General features: G+C 53.2%; 1 protein-coding gene across 2 annotated transcripts in view; it reads left to right on the top strand.

Moving 5' to 3' along the window:
* Positions 1-20,940: 20,940 nt before the first annotated feature.
* SULF2 (sulfatase 2) overlaps positions 20,941-22,392 on the top strand; it is a 128,095-nt gene continuing 126,643 nt past the window's right edge. For both annotated transcript variants that reach the window (XM_070246887.1, XM_070246883.1), the window contains exon 1: positions 20,941-21,089. The gene's annotated coding sequence lies outside the window, so the exon portion shown is untranslated. The remainder of the gene's footprint in view (positions 21,090-22,392) is intronic.

Here is a 22,392-nt window from a genome sequence, read left to right as displayed (position 1 = left end):
ATTAAGTAAGCAAAAAAGTAAGATGAAAGAAATCAAACACCTCACTACAGAAAGCCATCAAACCACAAGGGAAGAGAGCAAGAGAAAAAGAAAGAAACAGAGAACTACTAAAACACCCAGGAAAAAAAAGTAACAAAATGGCAATAAATGTATATTTATCTATAGCTACTTTAAATGTCAATGGACTAAATGCTCCAATCAAAAGGTATAGGGTGGCCAACTGGACAAAAAAACAAGACCCATGTATATGCTGCATACAAGAGACACACTTCAGACCTAAAGACACAAACTGAAAGTGAAAGGATGGAAAAATATATTCCATGCAAATGGCAAAGAAAAGAAAGCGAGGGTAGCAATACTTATATCAGACAAAATAGACTTTAAAAAAAAAATCTGCACGGACTAAAGAGCTTCTTCAAGGCAGGGGAAAACAGGATTGAAACAAAAAAACAGCCCACTAATTGGGAAAAAATATTTACAAGTTATTTATCCGACAAAAGGTTAATCTCCATAATGTATAAAGAACTCACACAGCTCAACAACAAAAAATCAAACAACCCAATCAAAAAATGGGCAGGGGACGGGGCTGGCCCCGTGGCTGAGTGGTTAAGTTCACGCGCTCCGCTGCAGGCGGCCCAGTGTTTCGTTGGTTCGAATCCTGGGCGCGGACATGGCACTGCTCATCAGACCACGCTGAGGCAGCGTCCCACATGCCACAACTAGAAGAACCCACAACGAAGAACACACAACTATGTACCGGGGGGGCTTTGGGGAGAAAAAGGAAAAAATAAAATCTTAAAAAAAAAAAAAATGGGCAGGGGACATGAACAGACATTTCTCCAAAGAAGATATACAGATGGTCAATAGACACATGAAAAGATGCTCATCATCACTAATCATCAGGGAAATGCAAATCAAAACTACACTAAGATATCACCTTACACCTGTTAGAATGGCAAAAATATCCAAAACCAAGAGTGACAAATGTTGGAGAGGCTGTGGAGAAAAAGGAACCCTCATACACTGTTGGTTGGAATGCAAACTGGTGCAGCCACTATGGAAAACAGTATGGAGATTTCTCAAAAAGTTAAAAATAGAAATACCTTATGACCCAGCCATCCCACTACTGGGTATCTATCCTAAGAACCTGAAATCAGCAATTCCAAAAGTCCCATGCACCCCTATGTTCATCACAGCATTATTCACAATAGCCAAGTCATGGAACCAACCTAAGTGCCCAGCAACTGATGATTGGATAAAGAAGATATGGTGTATATATATACAATGGAATATTACTCAGCCATAAAAAAGGACAAAGCCGTCCCATTCACAACAACATGGATAGACCTTGAGGGTATTATGTTGAGTGAAATAAGCCAGAGAGAGAAAGACGAACTCTGTATGACTCCACTCATAGGTGGTAGTTAACATATAGACAAAGAGAACTGATCGGTGGTTACCAGGGGCAAGGGGGGGTGGGGGGAGGGCACTAAGGGTGAAGTGGTGTACCTACAACATGACTAATAATAATGTACAACTGTAATTTCACAAGGTTGTTATCTATCATAATCTTAATCAAAAAAAAACTGCACATAGAATATTCGAGTGGAGTGAGACCCTGACACTGAAGATGAGAATGTTCCCCTCCAAGGGTTCCCCAGATGGCCTCTGTTACTGGTGATGCTGTTTCTTGATCTGGAGACTGGGTCTCAGCGTGTTAAAGGAGAGACAACAGGAGTCACTTATGCTAGCCCCACCAAGACTTGACACCTAATTGCAGTTTCAGCCTCTCCCAGGAGTGGAATTTTAAACCAATCCGTCCAGAATTTCCTGATCAACACTAGTGAGATAATCTGCATGATAAGCCCGCCCTTGCCCCAAAGGAAGGTGACCTTGCTTGAGATAATCCTTTCTTTTGTTCTTTGTCTCCCTTCTGCCTGTAAAAGCCTTCCATTTGCACAGCTCCTCAGAGCTCCTTTCCACTTGCTAGGTAGGATGCTGTCTCATTCACGAATCGTTTAACAAAGCCAATCAGATCTTCAAATTTACTCAGCCAGATTTTGCTTTTTAACAGGTGTGGTGTGTACCTTATCCGATGATGATTGATCCAGGTTGCATTTGTGATCTAGGCATTTTGCTTATGCAGGTTATACTTCAATATATTGTTACTGCCAGTGGGATTTTGACTGAGGAAGACAGACATTTTTTAAAGGTGAGTCACCGCCCTCCAGGGTGTTGGAGCCTATCAGCCCGGAAGTGCTCTTGGCCCTTTCCCAAGGGGATTTGCCCCACCCCAGCTGCTCCCAGCTTCCGCTCTTGGCTCACCCCCTGCCTTCCTGCCTTGTCATGTGGCACCGAGGGCATCTGGACCATCAGTATCCTCCAAGGACCTCGCTGGGCTGGTCCTTCTCATCCTAGAGTTCCCCGTGGCCCTCTCTGTCCTTACTCAGCCAACCCCTTTCCCATCATGGGGAATCCAGACCCTTCCACCTTCCTCCCCCAGGCGGATACAAGTTCAGTGCAGAACCCACCAGATCTCAGATGCCTTTGGCTATGATGGGATTTTAAGGAGATGAGTCCACTCTCTGAAAATTTCATTTCTGGTCTGTGTAACCTAGAGGCAGGGCAGAACTAGCTTCTAAACTCTGTAGAAAGGGAAGAGAAATACTTTAGAGCCCAGGAGAAGGATGAGGGAGGGGCCACGCAGCCACTGACTATTCCAGCTTCTCGTTTCCCTGCCTCAGGCTGCTTTTCCACGCTGAGCTCAGAGCCATCCTTCTCAACCTCTCAACCCAGCTCTGCCCACATCGCTCTCCTGCAGAAAAAACTTCCAGGTCCTGAAATGGAGAAAGGCATTTTCTAACGTGCAGTCTTACATTACTGGCTCCTCTAAAAACTCACCTTCTAGATGCTCACCATGTGCATATTCGATTTTGGCTCTTATCTTTACTAATTCCCTCTCCCCAGTTTATCTTCTTTATTTTGTTCGCTTCGCCCCCCCCCCCTTTTTTTTTGAGGAAGATTAGCCCTGAGCTAACTGCTGCCAATCCTCCTCTTTTTGCTGAGGAAGACTGGCCCTGAGCTAACATCCATGCCCATCTTCCTCTACTTTATATGTGGGACGCCTACCAAAGCATGGCGTGCCAAGTGGTGCCATGTCCGCACCTGGGATCCGAACCAGCGAACCCCAGGCCGCCAGAATTGGAACGTGTGCACTTAACTGCTGCACCACCGGGTCAGCCCATCCCCCTATTTTTTAAGAACTAAGTGTCTTTACCATTCCTTTTTCTTCAGGAACAATGCAGGCATTAAAGACCATAAATTTCCTTCCGAGTCCAGCTTAGCCACTTCTCCAGGTTTGGGTATGAATTCTTCTCCCTTTCACTGTTTTCTAGGAACTGTCATTTTAGTTTTGATTTTTGCTTTGATTTGGGAGTTATATGGGAGAGAATTCCTTCCCATAAAATGCACCCATTTTAAGTATCCAATTCAATGAGATTTGACAAATGTGTCCACGGGCATAAACATCGCCACAATCAAGGCACAGAACATTTCCAGCACGGATGTCTTTTTATTACTTGTTTCAATATCATTTGATCCAACCATTGCCTGTAAAAGTCTTCCTTTTTTTAAATTGTCTTAAAGTTTCCTTTGTACCCAAAGAAATAACAAAAAAACAGGAGTGATTTGTGAAAAATATTTAAACATCGAATATTCTCTCTCTGCTATGTGTTCCCCAGCTCACCTTCACCTGCTCTTTATATTAAGCCATAATCAGGGGTGTTAAGCCTTTCTGTGCACAACCCAAACCCCTCTCTGGACCGTGAGCTCCTCGAAGGTCAAGGCCACATCGTTTTCCTCACTGTGTCCCTGGGGCTATAACAGGACTCGATGCGGTAAAGCTGCTCCATTCATAGTCACCACATAGAGTTGGGTTAAGGACACCTGGCCTGTGCCCTGGAGAGCCCACGTCGGGGGGGTGGGGGGGGGGGGGTGGCAGGTGCTGACCTGATCATCCCCTCAGGCCTCCTCTCTACATTGGCTCGATTCATGCTGAGATATTTCAAGCTGTCCTTTGGAAAGCCTGAAAAATTAGGGGGAATCCTAACACGAGCCTATTGATGTCTCCGCCACGACTGGTGGCTTGAAATAAATCAATCATTGAAACCGTCGCATCCTTCATGTTTCAGGGGAGGTGTTGATATACGGGAGTCGATGGATTCCATCCGGGCAGCAGCGGCGTGTGGGCGGAATGAGGTCCCTGGCCTGAGCCTCAGAGTGGTCCTCGGGGCCGGGGGGGCCTCGGAAATCCAATCCGGGGCACTTCACAGGAGACAGTGGGGCTGCAGCCGTTTCCCTGAGCTGGCTGAGGGGTCCCTGCCGAGAGACCGACAGGTGAGTTCAGCAAATGGAGACTCAGGGTCTCCTCTTATCTCCCAAGTTCAGCCTCTGAGGGATGCACTGGGTGCCCTCGGGGGAGGGTTGTCTGGAGCTGGGGTAGGGGCAGGCGGCACACTGGGGGAGGCACATGGGTGGGATGCTGTCCCATCTGGCCTAATGTCTTCCATCCCTCCTCCTCTCCCAGGGCCACCAGGACTTCAACAGCATCCTCTGACCCGCTCCTGCCCTGCTTTCCTACCCTCACATGGCTTCCCATTGCCCCAGGGGGGACTCCTGACAGTGGCCTCCATGCGCCTCCCTGCCCAAGGGGGCAGCCTCCTCACCCTCTCTCTGCCCTGTCTTCCTCCTGCTGCTCACTTGGGCTCCTCTCTTCTCAGGCCCGGGCCATGCAGCTCCCCTGCCTGCAACGCTCGTCTCTCACCTCTCTCTGCCTTCCCCTCCTAGCTCAGGGCCTCCCAAATGGCAAACATGAGATGCTTTGACAGAGCAAATGGACGTGGCACCGAAACACTGAACCCTACAGGGAAGCTTCCTCACCTCCTCCAATTATGTCCATCTTCATTCGGTGCCAAGACGCCTTTACTGCCTCTCTAAGCCTCGCTCATCATCCTTCGGAACAAAGAACGAACAAGCCCCAGGCTGGGTGCCGAAGGCAGACCTGCATTTAGGTTTGTTGCTTTATTTCTGTGGTTACCATCCTTTTGCAGCAAGACTTGGTGGTTCTCCATCTACTCCACTGATATATTTTTCTTTCAAATAAAAGTTTCTTAGTGAAAACAAAAATAAATTTCTTTAAAGAAAAATATTAGATAAAGGATTGCCCTGGTGATATGTGGATGTGGGGAAAACAGGGACAGTGGCCTGCAAATGAATAAAATTGGGTTTGGGTGGGTGGGCAGAATGGCTGAAGTTGATCAAAAGGTACAAACTTCCAGTAATAAGATAAGTAAGTCATGGGGGTGTAACGGACAGCATGGTGACTATAGTTAATAATACTGTATTATATATTTGAAAGTCGCTAAGAGAGTAGATCTTAAAAGTTCTCATCACAAGAAAAAAAAATTGTAACTGTGTTTGGTGTTGGATGTTATCTAAACATACACTAAAAATCATTTCACAATATATACATATATCAAATCATTATGTTGTATCCTTAAAACTAATACAATGTTATGTGTCAATTATGTCTCAATGAAAATAAATAGAGGAAACAGTGAGCAATGGTTAGGAGCTTGGACCCCAGGGTGAGACAGCACCGGCTGAACCCCAACACCCCCACCTGCCCTCAAGTCCCTTCTCCTGACCCCTCCTCGGCTTCCGTGTCTATAAAATGGGAAAATAAGCCTCACTTCATGGGGCCCTAGTGCAGAGTAATGAGATTAGCGACACAAGGGAAGTGAGCAGCAGTTGGGGGGCGGGGGGCGCAGGTAGCAGGGTCCAAAGGAAGCGGGTGAAGGGACTGTGGGGTTGCTAAGCAACGCCTCCTGATGCTGGAGTTGGCAGAAATGCAAAGGGACCAGGACATCGATAAAATTGCCTCCCCCTGCTGCTCCAGAGTCACCAGTGAAACGTGCCCATCACAGCTGCCATGGGGACAGGGAATTTGGGGAGTGAGGAACAAGGAGGAGGCGTCCATGCCGTGCGTGGGTGATGGCGTCCTGCAGAAGCCAGAAGAGCATCGAGGAGACGGGGTGGAGAGTAAGAGCTCAGCAGAGGCAGGATGGGAACAGGGAGAGACGCCAGCTCCGTGAATCACAGAAACCTGGAGGTCGGCTTTGGACTCCCCGTAGATGCCGGATTTGAGCACATCCACCAGCCAACACCCGGGTTACAATGAGATCCTGCGGTCCTTTCAAGCCAGAATTGTTTTCGACCTTAACAAACTTGCTGTAAAAACAACTGGCGAGATAATACATTCTAGTCCCCCTGGCCCAGGACAGTCACATCTGACTCAGCCTCTTTCTTAAACCTTTTTTCTGCTAGTTACCTGAGCCAGTAAATCTCCCTTTGCCTTGGACAGTTGGGGTTGAATTTTCCGTCACTTCAGAGATGGAAGAATCCTAATTTACAGGAACCATAGAACATAGGTATCATTACTCTCCCATTTTACAGATGAGGAAACTGAGGCTCCACCTCCTTCTATCTTGTTGCTCTGATTTTTGAGGCTGTTGCCTTCATCTTTATCCCAGACACTCCTTCCCTGTTCTCTCCCAGCCAATGGAAAGAGAAAGGGAGGCGGTGCTCACACCCCACTGGCCACGCTTTTGTCACTAGGGAGCCTGGGAAATGTAGTCTTTCTTCTCGCGGCCAGTTTCTCTGCTTCAATGAGAGGTGCAGAGGATTCTGGGGGGCACCTGCATTCTCTGCGGCAGCTCAGCAACCCCTGCCATATTCCCTGATGGGGCAGCCGTGAGTGGGGGACAGATGACCCACAAGCCTGACACCAATGTGACAGGGCATCTTTGTCACGGTGGCCTGGCCAGGGGATCCCTGCAGGGGGACAGCACTCACCTCTAGGCAGGACCAAGCTTTCAGCGATGATGGGGTCAATACCCGAAAAGGCCTGCACCCCCTTCCCGGGACTCCCAGGGAACCCCAGGGATCCCTCTGGTGCAGCGGGCTCCTCCCCACTCCAGACAGCAGACGGATGCTGAGCTGAGGGGACCCCCAGGGCCGTCACTCTGCTTTGGGTTGGAAACTCCACCCTCTGAACAAGATGCTAATTGTAGCCCCATGTGGCGTCTGTCACCTGCTGAAAATAGGCTGTCTGCGTCCTGTCTCCACAGCTGCAGCTGAGTTTGGGGAAATAACACTGCTTTTCGCACTGGTGCGAGTAGGAGGTGACCGACGCCTAGACTCTGGGAACCAGATCTGTCTGCGGAGCGCGACCCGGGGCAGAGGGGGCTCTGCAGCCCCGGGCTCTGCGGGGAGCCGCCGGGGCGAGGAGAGTCCCCGTCAGCCCTGCACTCGCAGGGGGCGGGGCTGGAGCATCAGCGCATGGCTGTCGAGCGCGAAGCCTCTGCTCCCGAGGCTGAGGGACCCCATCACCCAGGCCCGGGAGGCCGTGAAGCCCGGGCACAGGGAGCACGGGGCCCCAGATCCACTGAGAGGCCTGGAGACGGGGATGTCAGATGAGGCGGGGATGCGGGTCCCTGAAGACAATGGGGGGCGGGATTGAGAGACTTCGTTCACGCATTCATTCATTCATTCAACAAATATTTATGGAGTCCTACTACTTGCAGGGCACTCTGCCAGGTGCCAGGTTGGAAGAGACAGATACAATCTCTGCCCTCATTCATTTATTGATTTAATACCTCAACAAACACACACTGAGCCAGGCAAACAAAATCCCTTCCCCGTGAAGCTAAAATTCCAACGTGGGGGACGGCTGATACCCTCCTCCCCAGAGCAAATGGACAAAGAAACGATGTCGTGATCCGATGACCCTGAGCAAAGGCCAACACGCCTTCCTGGGAGCCCAGAGCCCACCAGTCCCTAAGAAAGGGGTGGGGCTGGAGGAGCAGGGCGGCCTTCACGGGAACTTCCTGATCCCTGGGGAGCCCCAGTGTGCCGCAGCCTGAGAGAGGCCCCCATGGCTCCAGGGCTGCCCCCCCCAAAATGAGCCCCTCCCAGCACCCAAGGAGATGCCCCAGACCAAGGAAACTGCGCCACAGCCCGCCCTGCCCCATGTCCAGCAACCCCTCAGACCATTGTGTATTAATGAGCCCAAAGGCAGGGGAGTCTCAGCACAGGACTCAGGCTGCTGAGGGTCTGACCTCGCACGTGCGCCGATGGAGCAGGAGGCCCCACAGTTACACTTCCTCAGGACCTCAAGGAGGACCGGCTCTCCCACAAGCTCAGTCTCAGGGAGCCACTGAGGGCTCCGTGTGGTCAGCAAGGTGTGCTGTGCCGTGTAAATACCGCACCAGCAGCCTGAAATGTGCAAACGGCAAGATTCTGCTCAGCAAAGAGCCCCGAGATGCAGAATTCCCCTGGCGTGAATCCTCAGCAGCCTGGTCCCCCGAAATCGTGTTTCCATCTTTACCACTCGAGGACGGAATCACTGCCAAGCTCCCCGTGTCACTGGCTGACATTGTTGGTGAGCGGGTCGGGGACAAGCCTTAGACGGCTGTTCCAGCCCATCGAGGGCAGATCCGTCTCCAGGGCCCAGATGTCCCGCTCCTTTGAGCTGCTCTCTGGCCCCTGGGAAGGGCCGTCTTTGCCGTGATCTCTGGTTTTATGGTCTCAGGTGAGAGAGGAGGAACCGCTCAGTCGGGAATCACGGCTCAGAGCCCCTCCTTTCCCTGACGCAGGGGGCCCAGCGCGTGACACGACCTGAGCACAGCCCCTCTCGGGTCGTAAAGCTACAGATCCCGCTCATTCTCACGTCGGGGTGGGGGGCTGACCCCACCTGCCATTCTCCATCCTGCTCCTCGGGCACCTGGGAATCAGGTGTTGCCCGTTCTTAGCAGGGCCGGGGGGTTAGAATCTGGGGCAGAGAGCGGAGGTCACAGAGGGCAGGACGGAGTCCGGGAAAGGGGGGTCACCTGGGGAAGTATTTTCACTTTGCTTTTTGGAAGCCAGATGTTAGAATGCCAAGAAAGTTCCCCTAAAATGTCACAGAGGGAACCCGTTCCTAAGCGGTTTCTGTGCAGGCAGTCAGGCCATCAAACAGCTTCCTGAGAGCACAGCCTCTGGAGGCGGGTTCTCTGAGTTCAAATCCCAGCCCACCACTTACCAGCTGTGCGATCTCAGGAAAGTTGTTTACCCTCTCTGTGCCTCAGTTTCCTCCTCTGAAAAATGAGGATAATGACAGTCTCTGTTGCACAGGATCATTGGACAGATTAGAGCAGAAAGTATCAGTAAGTGCTCGGCAGTGTCTGCCCACAGGACGCAAGGGGTTAAAGTGTTCCACATCATCATCATCGTCACCATCATCGTCACCATCATCATCGTGAGGACAGCATTTGATGACACTCTGATCTTCCTTCCTGGCCTCATCAGCTCCCTGTGTCTTCCCACTGGGATCAATCCCGTCTCCCAGGTCAGATCTTTCCCTGCAGAAACGCGGCTGAGGAGGACCCTCTGAAGTCACCCCCTCATCGTCACCACTGTCGACAGCCTCACGTGTCACTGAGCCCACAGCAGGTGCTGGCCCATCGTCCCTAGATGGGCGACGCTCCACAGCTGGCAGAGCACGTGCCTACTCATTCAGCTTCCCAGCACCAGCTGGTCTGGACGCTGCCCCAGCCTCGTGCTGGGCTTCCTGCCTCCCTCCTGCCCACGAGCATCCCTCCCCGACACGGGTGCGATCACGGCGCCTCTCTGTGTGAAACCCTCCAGGGCCCCCTCACGGGGACCCATGGGTCAGGCCCTCCCTCCTCTCAGATGCCGTCTCTGCCCACGCTCCCCTCACACCTCCCGCCCTGCCCATCACTGCTGCGTCCTACGTCCCTCAAGCTCGGCCCCCCTCAGCTCCCTCCACCAGGAGTGGCCTTCCCTAAATGCGCCCGCCCTCGGCTGCCTCCTCCTCCTCAGAGACGGCAGATCAAGTGGCCCCTCCTCGAAGGGCTCCCGACTCCCCAGTCCAAATCAGCCACCCCCTCCCGTGTGTCATGTCACCTTCATGAGTCCAAGATGGTTGCTCGAACTCCAGCCATCACATTGACATTCCAGACAGCAGAAAGGCACAAAAGACCAAAAAGGGAATGCCCCCTCCCTCAAAGGACACATCCCTAAAGTTGCCCACGTAAAGTCCCCTTACTCCCCACTGTCTAGGACTAAGTCACATGGCCATGCCTAGTTGAAAGGGAAGCTGGGAAATGTAGTTATCACTCTGATAGACACAACTGATAATCAGCAGATCTATTACTAAAGGGAGAAGAGGGCACAGCTAAGCTATTGGAGGACAACTAGGAATCCCTGCCACAGCCAATTCCTGGCTATTTGACTTTGGGCAAGTTATTGGGACTCTTTTTTCTGTCTCAGATTTCATATCTGTAAAATAAAACCCAGACTTCCAAGGTCTGGGCTGCTCTGGCTCCTGGCTGTCTTTCCCATCACATCTCTTTCCACTCCCCCAATTGACTCACTTTGCTCCTAAAGCACTGGACTCCTTTATATTTCTCAGATGTGTCAAGCTCATCCCTACCCCAGGGCCCTTGCACCTGCTATTCCCTAAGCCTGGAAGCTTCTTCGAATTTTTTTAATGCAGTAAAATAAACATAAATTTAGCATCTTAACCATTTCTAAGTGTACAGTTCAGTGGCATGAGTACATTCACGTCGTCGTGCTACGTCACCGCCATCCAGCCACAGAACTCCTTTCATCTTGCAGAACCAAAACTCTGCACCCATTGAACAGCAACTCCCCATTCCTCTCTCCTCCAGCCCCTAGCAACCACCTTCCACTTTCTGTCTCTATGAATCTGACTGCTCGAGGGACCTCACATAAGTGGAATCTTGCAGTATTTGTCATTTGGGACTGGCTTATCTCACTCAGCATCATGTCCTCAGGGTTCATCCATGTTGTAGCATGTGTCAGCATCTCCTTCCTTTTTAAGGCTGAATAATATTCCAGTGTATGTATAGACCACATTTTTACGTATCCATTCACTCGTCTTCCCCTAGTTTCTGCTTGGTGTATTCCTTCTCTTCATTCAGATCTCAGCTCAGAGAGCATCTCTGTACAGAGAGCCGTCCCTAATGAGGGCCAGCCCCAAGTCCCCCACTATCCTATCAAATTATTTTATTTTACACCATGTAGCAGGGTGTGAAATTGCACCATTTACTGATTTAATGGTGCATTTCCTGTCTCGGGCTCCTAGAGGGCTCTGTGTGTACAGAGACTTTGCGCATCTTGCAAACCCAGTGCCCAGGATGGAGTCTGGTGCACTGAAATTCCTGGGTAAATGTTTATTGGATGAATTGATGGAAGACGGGACTGAGGCACTGGCAGATGGCAGTTCCCAGGCCCCTCGTGCTGCTTCTTTCTCTCTAGAGCTTTCTTCTCTGCCAGCCCACGACCTTCCTCCAGCCAGGCTGAGTCCATGCCGTCTCTGTAACTGTTCAGAGTGGCTGGGGCTGGTCATCACAGCGCCCAGGATCGGGGTGGGGAAGGCGCGTGCCTCCATCGTCGCGGCCATTCACAATAAGACACCAGCATAGTTACCACCTGCTTTGCAGCCATCAGGGAATTAAGCGTCCATCAACCGTGAAAGAGAAAGAGAAAGAGCCAGGGAGAGGAGAAATTTCAGAATGAGCGAGGGACGCGTTTCCCGGCATCGAGCAGGAGCGTATGTTTCTTCCTGGTCTCACGATCAAAGAGGGCACCCAGAGGAGAAAAAGCTTGAAAACGTCCAGGCTTTCTCTTAAAGATCAGCCCACAGCAGACTGTGAGGGAATCTGTAGCAATAGAGGCTTCGGGATATAATTTTTTTTAAAAAAATTAAGAAGCAGAAGGAGAAGCAGCAGCCGGGAGCCCAGAGCTTTGGAAGGTCATCCGCGTGGGGCCGCCTGACGCAGCGGGCAGGGCGGGTGCCCCTCGGGAGCGAGGCCCTGTCCCTCAGCCCTCTCCGCTCTGGTTTAAGGACAATCAGCCCTTTATGGCTCGTCTCTTGAGAGCTGCCAGAAGCAAAACCGCCGATGTCAGGCTGAGCCTCAGCGCTCCTGCAGGAATCTCTCCTCTGACCCCAAAGTCCTGACTCCAGGGCGGCCTCTTGACCGATTCACCTGTGACCCTGATGGGTGATCCCTGGCGACAGTGGGCTGACACTCCCACGCACTGTGCGGGGCTGGGCTTCCCAGTGCTCCGGTGCATTAACTCGCTTAATCCTCGCCTTGACGTGGTCCCACAGCCCCATCAGGACCACAGGTCACAGAGGAGCAGTCAGGCCAGGCAGGGTCGACATCCCTGGGCTCACGGCTGCGGGGCCGCCCCGCTGACCGCTGACCGCTGACCATGCACTGACTGTGCCCTCGCTGGGGGACGAGGGGCCTCGGCGACAGCCCCAGGCACCAAGATTGCTCCTGACACCTCTTTCCAGGAAAGAGTCCTGCTCTTCTGAGACAGTGAATCTGGTGCAACGGGACACTGAACGGGACTTTTCTGGGGGACTTGGAATTTTGGCTGATGTCCCAAAGTTGGAGATGTTGGAACCCCCTCATTCTAAAGAGAGTTCTAGAAACATCCATGCGAGCCAGCGACCACCCTCCCCATGTGCGAGCAGAGGGACATTTGGAAGGAGATTCCCGGGGCCAGCATGGTGGTGCAGTGGTTAAGTGCGCACGTTCTGCTTCCATAGCCCAGGGTTCTCCAGTCTGGATCCTGGGTATGGACATGGCACTGCTTGCCAAGCCGTGCTGTAGGAGGCATCCCACATATAAAGAAGAGGAAAATGGACACGGATGTAAGCTCAGGGCCAGTCTTCCTCAGCAAAAAGAGGAGGATTGGCAGATGTTAGCTCAGGGCTAATCTTCCTCAAAAAAAAAAAGAAAAAAGAATGGAAGGAGATCCCGGGGGGGGACTCACAGGAGAAGATGCTCAGACTGCTTGTGAGAGTGAGGGCTGATGCATCCTAGACTGGCACCTTAGTTCCTGAGTGGCGTCCATCAGGACAGAGGTGGATGGTGGGGGACACATGTGGAGCTCGATGAACCTGAGATGTCACCCAGGCCACCCCACTCAGGTGAGGAGACCACAGGCAACGAGGGGACGGGCAGGGCCACAGTGCTCAGGATGCTGGGGCAGAGGCGGCCCGGACCAGCTTCCTCCCCTGCCAGGGTGCCTTCCCATTGGAAGTTTCTGGGAGCCTTGGCCCTGACCCCTTCTCTCACCACTCTCTGTGGGTCAGAGGACAGGATTACTAGTGCCCAACTTGGCAAATGAGGAAACTGAGGCACGGCCAAGGTAGGTGACTCCCCTTTCTTCAAAGGGCTCATCACCATGGGGCCTGTGGCCAGGTGGGCACAGCTGGACCTGAGCCGGCGGCCTGGGCTGGGTCCCGGCTCGGCCACTTCTGAGTTGAGAAACTGCCAAGCCCCATGCACCTCGGGTTTTCCGTCTGTAAAACGGAGACCGAGCGTGATGGACCCGGGGCTCTCATGAGCGTGGGGAAACCCAGGCATCCCCCCAGGGAGGGGTGGAGCCGACTCTGGGGCCAGAGGCCAGTCAGCCCACCAGCCTCCCCGTCCCTCTGAGCCCCGCCCTGCGGGAGTCACCCCTGCCCGCTGCAGACGGAAACTGTGGTCGCACGTGCCCAGGGCGTGAGTGAGGATCAAATGGTCTAATGACTGAATGGCTCGAAATGTTCATTTAGTTGTTTTGTTTTGTAAAACAGCTGGAACAATGCTTCCACACAGCAAGCACAACGTAAGGATCTGTTAAAAAAATACATACAATGCTTGAAAAGTGCTCAGACCGTGTCTGATGCCTGGGCGCTCGGTGAGTTTCAGCTGCGCCGATTTTCACTGACACGGTGAGACCAGACCCAGAGCCGTCTGACCCTCTGGTCCCTCCTGCTCTCATCACAGCCCGGCCACGTGTCTAGGCTGGCTCTGTCCACAGGGACACCTTCTCTGCTCTGAGGTCACCTCTTCACCCTCTGCTCCCCTCCAGACTCTCTCTCACACACACACACACTCGGTCACACATGCACACACTCACACACACATGCACATGCACAGCCTCTGAGGTGTGTGCAGACCTCAGCTCTCACCGTGAGGGTCTGAATCCCAGCCGACTCTGCGGACTCTGCCCCTGGCCCCTCCAGGGTTCCCACCTGACCACACTCCCAGCTGGGGAGCCACTGGTGCAGGTCCTTCCGATGCCCCTGCCGCCCACTCCAGGCCTGTTCCCTTCCCAGCGACCTAACTGGCTCCTGGGGCCCCACTCAGGCCTCCGCCTCTGGTGGTTCCCCAAACACGACCCAGAGACCCCGGGCAGCGCTGTCAGGCGATAGACAACCAGCACCCAGGGCCACCGGTGCAGGCTGGTCCTTGGTCTCTCGTCTGGCTCAGAACCAGGGGACAAGAAACCACAGGTTCCACTTGGCCAGGGACAGGAACAGTGAAGACAGGAGACCGCACGCGGGGCGGCCTGAGAAGAGAAGGTCAGCGCTGAGTTGCAGGGCCACGGGCACACCCGGCCATTATCCTTTCCCTGGCTGAGCACCCCGGTTGTCCAGCTCACCCGAGGAGGTCAAGGGGACACGGAGGAGGGAACCATGGTCTCTCCTTCACTCTTTCATTTGCTCATCAGCCGACCGTGGGCCCCAGAGAGGTGCAGGACCCGGTCCTCATGAAGCGCCCGGCTAGTGGGGGACCCAGCCGTCAACAGCCGCATGCGCAGCAGGTGAAATAATCCCGGGGGAAGGCGGTGACCTCCCCCCCCCCACCCCCCCCCCCCCCCCCCCCCCCCCCCCCGGCAGGAAGCACTCAGCTCCAACTGGGGGGAATCAGGGCCTGGGGGTGGGGCTGGGGGGAGGGATGTGGAGCTGACATGGAAAAGAAGGAGGAAGGTGGTGTAGGCAGAGGAGCAGCTGGGAGAACAGACACAAGAACGGATTGGGGGGGCGCGAGAAGGGGGTCCCAGGGGGCAGAGCCATCGGCGAGAAATGAGAATGGGATCCAGAGAGGCGGCCAGAAATCAGAAGGTGGAGCCCGAGCCACCCACTGCGGGGTGTGGACTTTATCCCTCGGGCTGGCGTCCCCGTTCTCCAGCCACCACCTGCCACCTGTCTGATGCAGCACACCTGTGATGCATTTAACATCCTTTTAAATCAGATGTCTAATTGTGTAAACGTATTTTAACAGCAAACCCTATATTCTCAACTTCATTGGAAAAATAAGTTAGAAACCAAAGCTACGTCATAAATTGCAGCTGCGCACAATTGCCAAGAAAGGCTCGAAGCCCAGGGCTGGCTCTGTCTTGGTTCAAAGGGAAATGATCAAGTGTTAGAAAGGAGTTAAGACATATTAGCACAAACTGAGACTTTTCTCCTTGAGGGAAAGGAGAATTGAAAGGACCAACTGTCTAACTGTCTCCATGTTCTGTCACGAGGTCTGAGTCACTTAGCATCACTTGTCATCATTGCTGTGCCCACAGCCCTGGGACCTCCCAATCGGCTCGGATCCACTTCCAACTGCCAATATCTGCTTCTCTTTGCCTGAAGGCTTTTGCCCCCACCCTCAAAAGACCACTTTGCCCACATAGGGCAGGCAGAAAGTGCCAGAGAATTAACACCCCCTCCAGGAAACCCCATGGACTGGATGTAGGAGCTCCCTCGCTCCTGGGATCCCTGGTCCAGGTATCCACCTCCCAGACCTTCTATATGGGGTGGAATCTCACTTGTCCTCTGTGCCAGCAGCTTAATAACACATCCTGAATTGGTATCCTCCCTTCCTGCCAGTGTTTCCTGGAATCACCTTCCAAATAAACTACTTGCTCTCCAATTCTTGTCTCGGAGGCTGCACCTGGGACAATCTGGTCTAAGGCACCGACCATCAGTGACGTTTGTCCCGCCCAGCCTCCCCCCAGCGTGAGACCCCAAATCTGAGAGACTCAGTCCAAAGGCAGCTTGGCTCTGATAACTAGATGTGAAAAACCAGCTCCAGAGAAGAAGCCTGCATGGCAGTTTACTCCGGGAGGGGCCGGATCGTTCCGTGGAGGATTTTCATATGGCACTGATTACTGAGAGAGCAGCTAGGATGGAGCCGATCAGATCTGCAGTTGCCCGGCCTCCCTCTGGCTCCGCCCAGAAGCGTGGATTTGGGTGGTGCCAAGGCACGCACGCACGGGAGCCCAGTCAGCCCCTCTGCTGTCATCAGAGGTGATACTGGAGGAGACTGGGGCGGGGGTCAGCCCTTGGCAGGTATTTAAGAAGCACAATCACCAGGAATTTGCGATGGATTAGGCTGGAGGGAGGAGGCTGAGGGAGCGGGGATTTCTGACTTATAATGCATGGAAGTGTCAGTCACCCCAAAGACAATCACGGCAGGAGAAGCAGGTTTGGGGAGGGAGGCCACAAGTTCAAACTCAGGCACACTGAACTCGAGCTGCCTTTAAAAGACCCAGGTGAAGGCGTCAAGAAGCCTGGTGGATATATGGGCAGAACTCAGGGAGAGGCAAGATGGAGACCATCTGAGGGCCGGCGTAGATGACGGAGGAGTGTGTGTGTGTTTCTTATTTTTTTTAAATCGTGGTAAAATCCACATAACATAAAATTTACCACCTTAACCATTCATCAATAGATACTTGGCTTGCTTCCACCTCTTGGCTATTGTGACTAATGCTGCCATGAATATGGGTGTACAAAGCTCTCTTTGAGACCCTGTTTTCAAGTCTTTGGGGCTTATATCCAGAAGTAGAATTGCAGGATGGTATGATAATTCCATTTTTAACTTTTTGAGGAATGGCCATACTGTTTTCCATGGAGGTTGCACCATTTTACATCCGCACAAACAGGGCACAAGGATTCCAATTTCTCTACATCTTCACCAACACTTGCCTTCTGAGTTTTTTGATAGGAGCCATTCTAAAGGATGTGAGGTGGTTAAGAGGTTTTAAATTACAGATGTGGAAAAGGTGCAGAGGAAGAAAAAGATTGTGCAAGCACCAAATAAGGCAAGCACACATGAGTGTCATTCTCAGATCAACACCAGCCTCGTGAACCTAGATCTGTTGGTAATGCCCTTGGCTACAAGTAGCAATGCTGTGAGGGCCTTTACTGTTTTCTTTTCTCTTTTTTTTGCTGAGGAAGATTTGCCCTGAGCCAACTTCCATGCCAGTTTTCCTCTATTTTTTAGTCTGTGGCCTGCCAGCACAGCATGGCTGCTAACAGAGCAGTGTGGATCCATGCCTGGGAGGCCAAAGAGGAGCTGGCTGAACTTAGCCACCAGGCCACCAGAGCTGGCCCACATTTACTGTTTTCTTCACTGGAGGGCCCAGAGCAGCTGGGCAGTTCAGGCTCTTTTCTGTTCTGACATCGTCAGTGGATCCAGAATGTCACCCGCTCCTGACCAGGTGATGCCTCTACTTGGAGGTCTGTGTGCACACAGACCATGCCTGGAGCAACAGGAAGTGGGCGTGAGGCAGGACTTCACCTCCTAAGACTCCGACCTTTTTAACAGGAAAAAAGTGTTTCCCCAAAGCTGCCAGCAGATACCTCCTCACATTTCATTGGCAAGAGCTGGCCAGATGCCCACGCATATGATCGGAACCCTGGGGGTTCGTCAAAGCAGAGAGTGCTGGCCCCACCCCAGAGCTTCGGATGCAGTGGGTCTGGGGTGGGTCCGAGAATCTGCGTTTCTAACAAGTTCCCAGGTTCTGCTGACGCTGCTGGTCCCGGGGCCACCCTTGGAGGACCCCTGGCCTGAAGTGATCTCGAGTGGGGTACATTACCACCCAAAGAAAACCAAGTTTCTATTGGCAAGAAAAAAAAGACGTCGCTAAGAACCAAGATGTTCTGCCACAAACTCTGTCAAGCTTGGTTGTCGTGTCCTTTTCACCTGCTCGGAGCAGAGGTCACGAAAGTCTCCTTTTGCGCCCTGGGGTCTGAGACTTAGTTGCTATGATTTGGTAGCAACTTTAAGCAGGTTTGTCAGATGAATGAATAAGTGAGTGTCTCACTAAGGGTGTGCAAGGCTGCTGGCTGCTCTGCTGACCCTGATCAAAGACCTTCTTCCCGGCGGACAGGCGGCTCCGAGGCCAGGGCTGGCCCCTCCTGCACTGGCTCAGCGATGCCAGCTCCCCCAGAGCAGCTCACGTGGCTCCCCTCCCAACGTCTCCTCCCAGGAGAGGCCTGGCTCCTGCTCAGATGCTCTGCGGGCTCAGACCTGGCCTGTGGGTGACTCAAGAATGAGGCCTGTTGGGGCCTTCACTGCCACCCACGTCCGGGCTGAGGCAGACAGTCTGTGGCCATCGGTCCCAAATAGTGTCTGTGAATGGCCCACAAGGGGGTGGTCCTTGTTCAAGGCAAAGAAACAAGCCGTCAGTCCACTTATGGTCTAAACAGCCCCAACCACACTCTCCTGTAGCCAGGCTTGTGGTTCCTTCTGAGCCGAGTGACTGAGCTGCACGCAGGCTCACGGCCTCCCCTAGCCACAGGTTGCAGATCGGAAGTAAGATCAGTGAAGAAGAGACCTGGCCTTCAAGTGTATCCGTTTATTCCACACTCACGTTCACACCTGATGCGAATGATAGTCCTGAAGGGAGCAAAGTGGGGGGGAGGGGTTGGTGCCCATTTTACAGATGAGAAAACAGAGGCTTGGAAACTGAACCAGACCCTAGGTCGCACCGCAGGAAGCAGAAGCCGAGCCGAGGCCCTCTGACTGTGGGAAGACAGATCAGGTTTACACGACGTGGCTGTTCAGGAAGGAATGAAATGTAAGCGGTTTCCTGCTCCCATCAGGGATGAAATGAGCAAGGGCACAGAGCCCGACCTGTGGTGCATTTGCCACACGAAATGGGTTCATTTGGGGCTGAGGCCCCAGGCTGGCTTTAGGGTACCCAGACAGCTGGGGTCTGGGGAACTCTGTGCCATCTTCCATCCAGTCCTGCCTTTGGAAGTTTGGTGAAGGTTCTGGAGTCTGAGCTCCATGCCATCTTGGACAAATCACTTCCCCTGTCTGATCCTTGGTTCCCTGACTCTAAGGATGAGGATTAAATGAGAGGCACTGAGGGCTGGGCCTGCCCCCCAGCACACTCTAGGCGGAGCAGGTGTTCGTCTTTTGTGGGCACTCGATTCCCTCCCTAGGTGTTGCTACCGTCCCATGCGATGAGTGGCGCCTTTCCACGCCAATTCCAGACACTCGAGTTCCCGCGCTTCTTCGCAGCTGGGATGCAGCCATGCGGCCTGAGTTCCTCCAGGCAGACTCACCCGGGTGAGAATCAGAATGGAGCTTTGTGTGGTGGTGGCTGTGCCCAAGGGATCTGAGCTTCTAGAAGACACTGTGGCAACACTTTTGGTTTCTGCAGGGGCTCAGCAGTGGCTGAGCCTTGTGTCCGGGCCCAATCTCATCAGGACAGACACGGTGGCTGTGGTGTGTTGCTAAAGCAGCCCCGTGGTGTGGTTGAAGTCTTTCCTTCTGCGCAGCTTTGGAGCCTGCATTCCAATCCTCCCAGGGGTTTGGGAACACTTCATATCTCGACGCAAATCCCTTTCTTGCTTTAACCAGCCAAAGCGACTCTGCTGTTTGCAACTGAGTTCCCGGACACATGCAGTAAGCGGTCACTGAACAACGCTCCTGAGTCACTTTCTCCAAGGTGACTGGGACACACCAGGATAAACTCAGCTCATCGCAGAGGCCTCTGCTGCAGTCTTGGTTGGCAGCCCAGCCCTTGCGGGCACCAGCCCCTGCCAGAGCCACGAACAACCGGATATAAGGACAAATGGATGAGTCACCGGGAGCAATCACAGGACGACAGCAAGCCTGGGTGCCAAATGGCGGAGATTCCGCCTGGCAATGGCAGGGCACAGTGCTGGGCTGACGGGAGGCACCTCTCCGGGCAGACCCTCCAGGGGAGGCACAGTCTTGCTGGAAGGAAGGCAAGGGAACACTTTGGGGGTTCCAGCAGGAGCCGGCCCTGGACACCCAGCAGGACGGAGCTGGCCCAGCCACTCTGCAGAGTCCTCCCAGGCTCCGGGAGCTGCGCCAAGGTGGAAAGAGCCGAACCCTGGGTCCTTCCCTCCCCTCTGTTTCTGCCCTGCTGTGTGTCCTCAGGGATGGTGGTTCACGCCTCAGGGAACAGTGACACAGGCACAGGGAACAGCCACGTGCCTGGCTCCGGGCCATGCAGGCTCCCCCGCACCCACCCCAGTTCCCAGCCCCCATCCTCCCCTCCTAATTTCCAGGGGAGGTGTGTTCACTGGGGAGGGCACACAGGGTGTGGGGTATGCCCCTCCCCAGCGCTATCCCCAGCCCAGAGGGACCTTTCTAGGCTGGGGCCTAGGCTTCTGGGAAACCACCATGGCCCAGCCTCCATCCCTCTGCTCACCCACCTCACCCTTCCCACGCTGCCCACAACCAAAACTGCTTCTGTGGACGCGTGTTTACATTCTTTAAATTGCCTCTGCCTTGACTCTGCCATTAGCCGGGAGCCTCGGACCCTCTGGGCCACCTTATGCCACTGTCCCTGTTTCCCGAGGCCCTGCCCCTGAGCAGGGTGCTCAGCCCCCTGCAGGTTAGATCACCCGGGGAGCTTCACAATCACCCACGCCCATGAGGGGCGATGAGAAAGTTCTAGAAATGGCTTACGGTGCTGGTCGCACAACTCGGGGAATTGAAAAATCATTCAATGGTGCACTTAAAATGGGTGAATTTTATGGTAGGTAAATTATACCTCAACGAAGTTGTTACTTTAAAAATATCCATGTCTAGACCCATACATTGCTAAGCCATGAAGTCAGAATCTCTGGTGTGGGGCCGGGGCTGAGAGCCCTACTCTGGCGTCACCGTGGGGACTTTTCTTTCCACCACCGTCGTTCACACTCACCCCGAGGGAGGAGGAGTGGCCCGACCTCCTTTCCTGGCGCTGCCGTAAGAAAGCACTGCAGATGGGGCAGGCTAGAACAGCACAAATGTGTTCTCTCGCAGTTCTGGGGGCCGGAAGTCTGCAATCAAGGTGTCAGCAGGGCCGAGCTCCCTCAGGGTGTTCCCAGGAGGACCTTTCCTCGCCTCCTCCAGCTTCTGGTGAGTGCCAGCCATCCTTGGCGCCCCCTGGCTCGTAGCTGCATCATTCAATCTCTGCCTCCATCGTCACATGGCCTTCTCCCTGTGCGTCTTTCTATGTCCCTGGTTTCTCATAAGGACACCAGTCATTGGACCACCTAACCCAGTATGACATCATCTTAACAATCGACACCTGCAAAGACCCTTTTTCCAAATGAGGTCGCTTTCTGCAATTTCAGGTGGACATGCCTTCCAGGGGATGCTGTTCAGTCCGGTACAGTGGGATGGGAGCCAAGTCAACCTTTTTAAGACCAGACAACCCAGGGGCAGGTGTAGCCGCCTTGCCCTCCCCTTCCTGCAGTAACACCCCTGCTGCAGGGCCCCAGGCCGCCTCCATGGAGCAGAGCTGAGGCTCATCTCCCTCCAGGTGCCACCATGGGGACCATGCAGGTGTGACGTGGTGGTGTCTAGATAAGTGTCAGCTCTGGAGATTCCCCCGGGGGCTCCTAGACCTGGGGGGATGGGAATCGGAAAATAATAGCACATAACCCAGACCCTGGACCAAACACTGTCTGATGGCATCGCACATTAATTCATTGGATTCCACAACCATTACGCTTTTCTTTTTCTTTTTTTTTTTGAAGATTGGCCCTGAGCTAATATCTGTTGCCAATCTTCCTCTTTTTTTTTTCCCCAAAGCCCCCCAGCACATAGTTGTATATTCTAGTTGTAGCTCCTTCTGGTAGTGGTATGCGGGATGCCGCCTTAGTGTACCCTGATGAGAGGTGCCAAGTCCGTGCCCAGGATCCGAACCAGTGAACCCCGGGCCACCAAAGTGGAGTGAGTGAACTTAACCACTACGCCACTGGGCCAGCCCCCCACAACCACTACTCTTATTGTCCCCCGTTTTCCAGGTAAGGAAACCAGGCTTTGGGGAAGTGAAGGACCTGGCCCAGGGCCTGCATTTGAACCCAACCATCTGGCTCCAGAGCCTTGCCCTAAACCAGGGCTCTGAATACGGCATCCTGCAGGCCAAACCTGACCCACCTGGTCTGTGTTTGTATGGCCCATGAGCTGAGAGTGGCCTTTCCATTTTTAGACGGTTATTTAAAAAAAAAAAGAATGTAATAATGTGGCCTGCAAAGCCTAAACTCCTTACTCTCTGTCCTTTTATATAAAAACTCCTGCCCTAAACCATGAGGCCACACAGCCTCCCACACCCTCCACAGCTACCAAGATAGGACCAGGAAGGACATGAGGTTGTACACAGAAGTCTGTATCCTCAGGGTCGGGGTGTAAGACACACATGAGATGATGGCAAATC

The sequence above is a fragment of the Equus caballus genome, chromosome 22 (assembly GCF_041296265.1).
Source record: "Equus caballus isolate H_3958 breed thoroughbred chromosome 22, TB-T2T, whole genome shotgun sequence".
In the NCBI taxonomy this organism is placed as follows: domain Eukaryota; kingdom Metazoa; phylum Chordata; class Mammalia; order Perissodactyla; family Equidae; genus Equus; species Equus caballus.
This window is presented reverse-complemented; position numbering and strand designations above follow the sequence as displayed.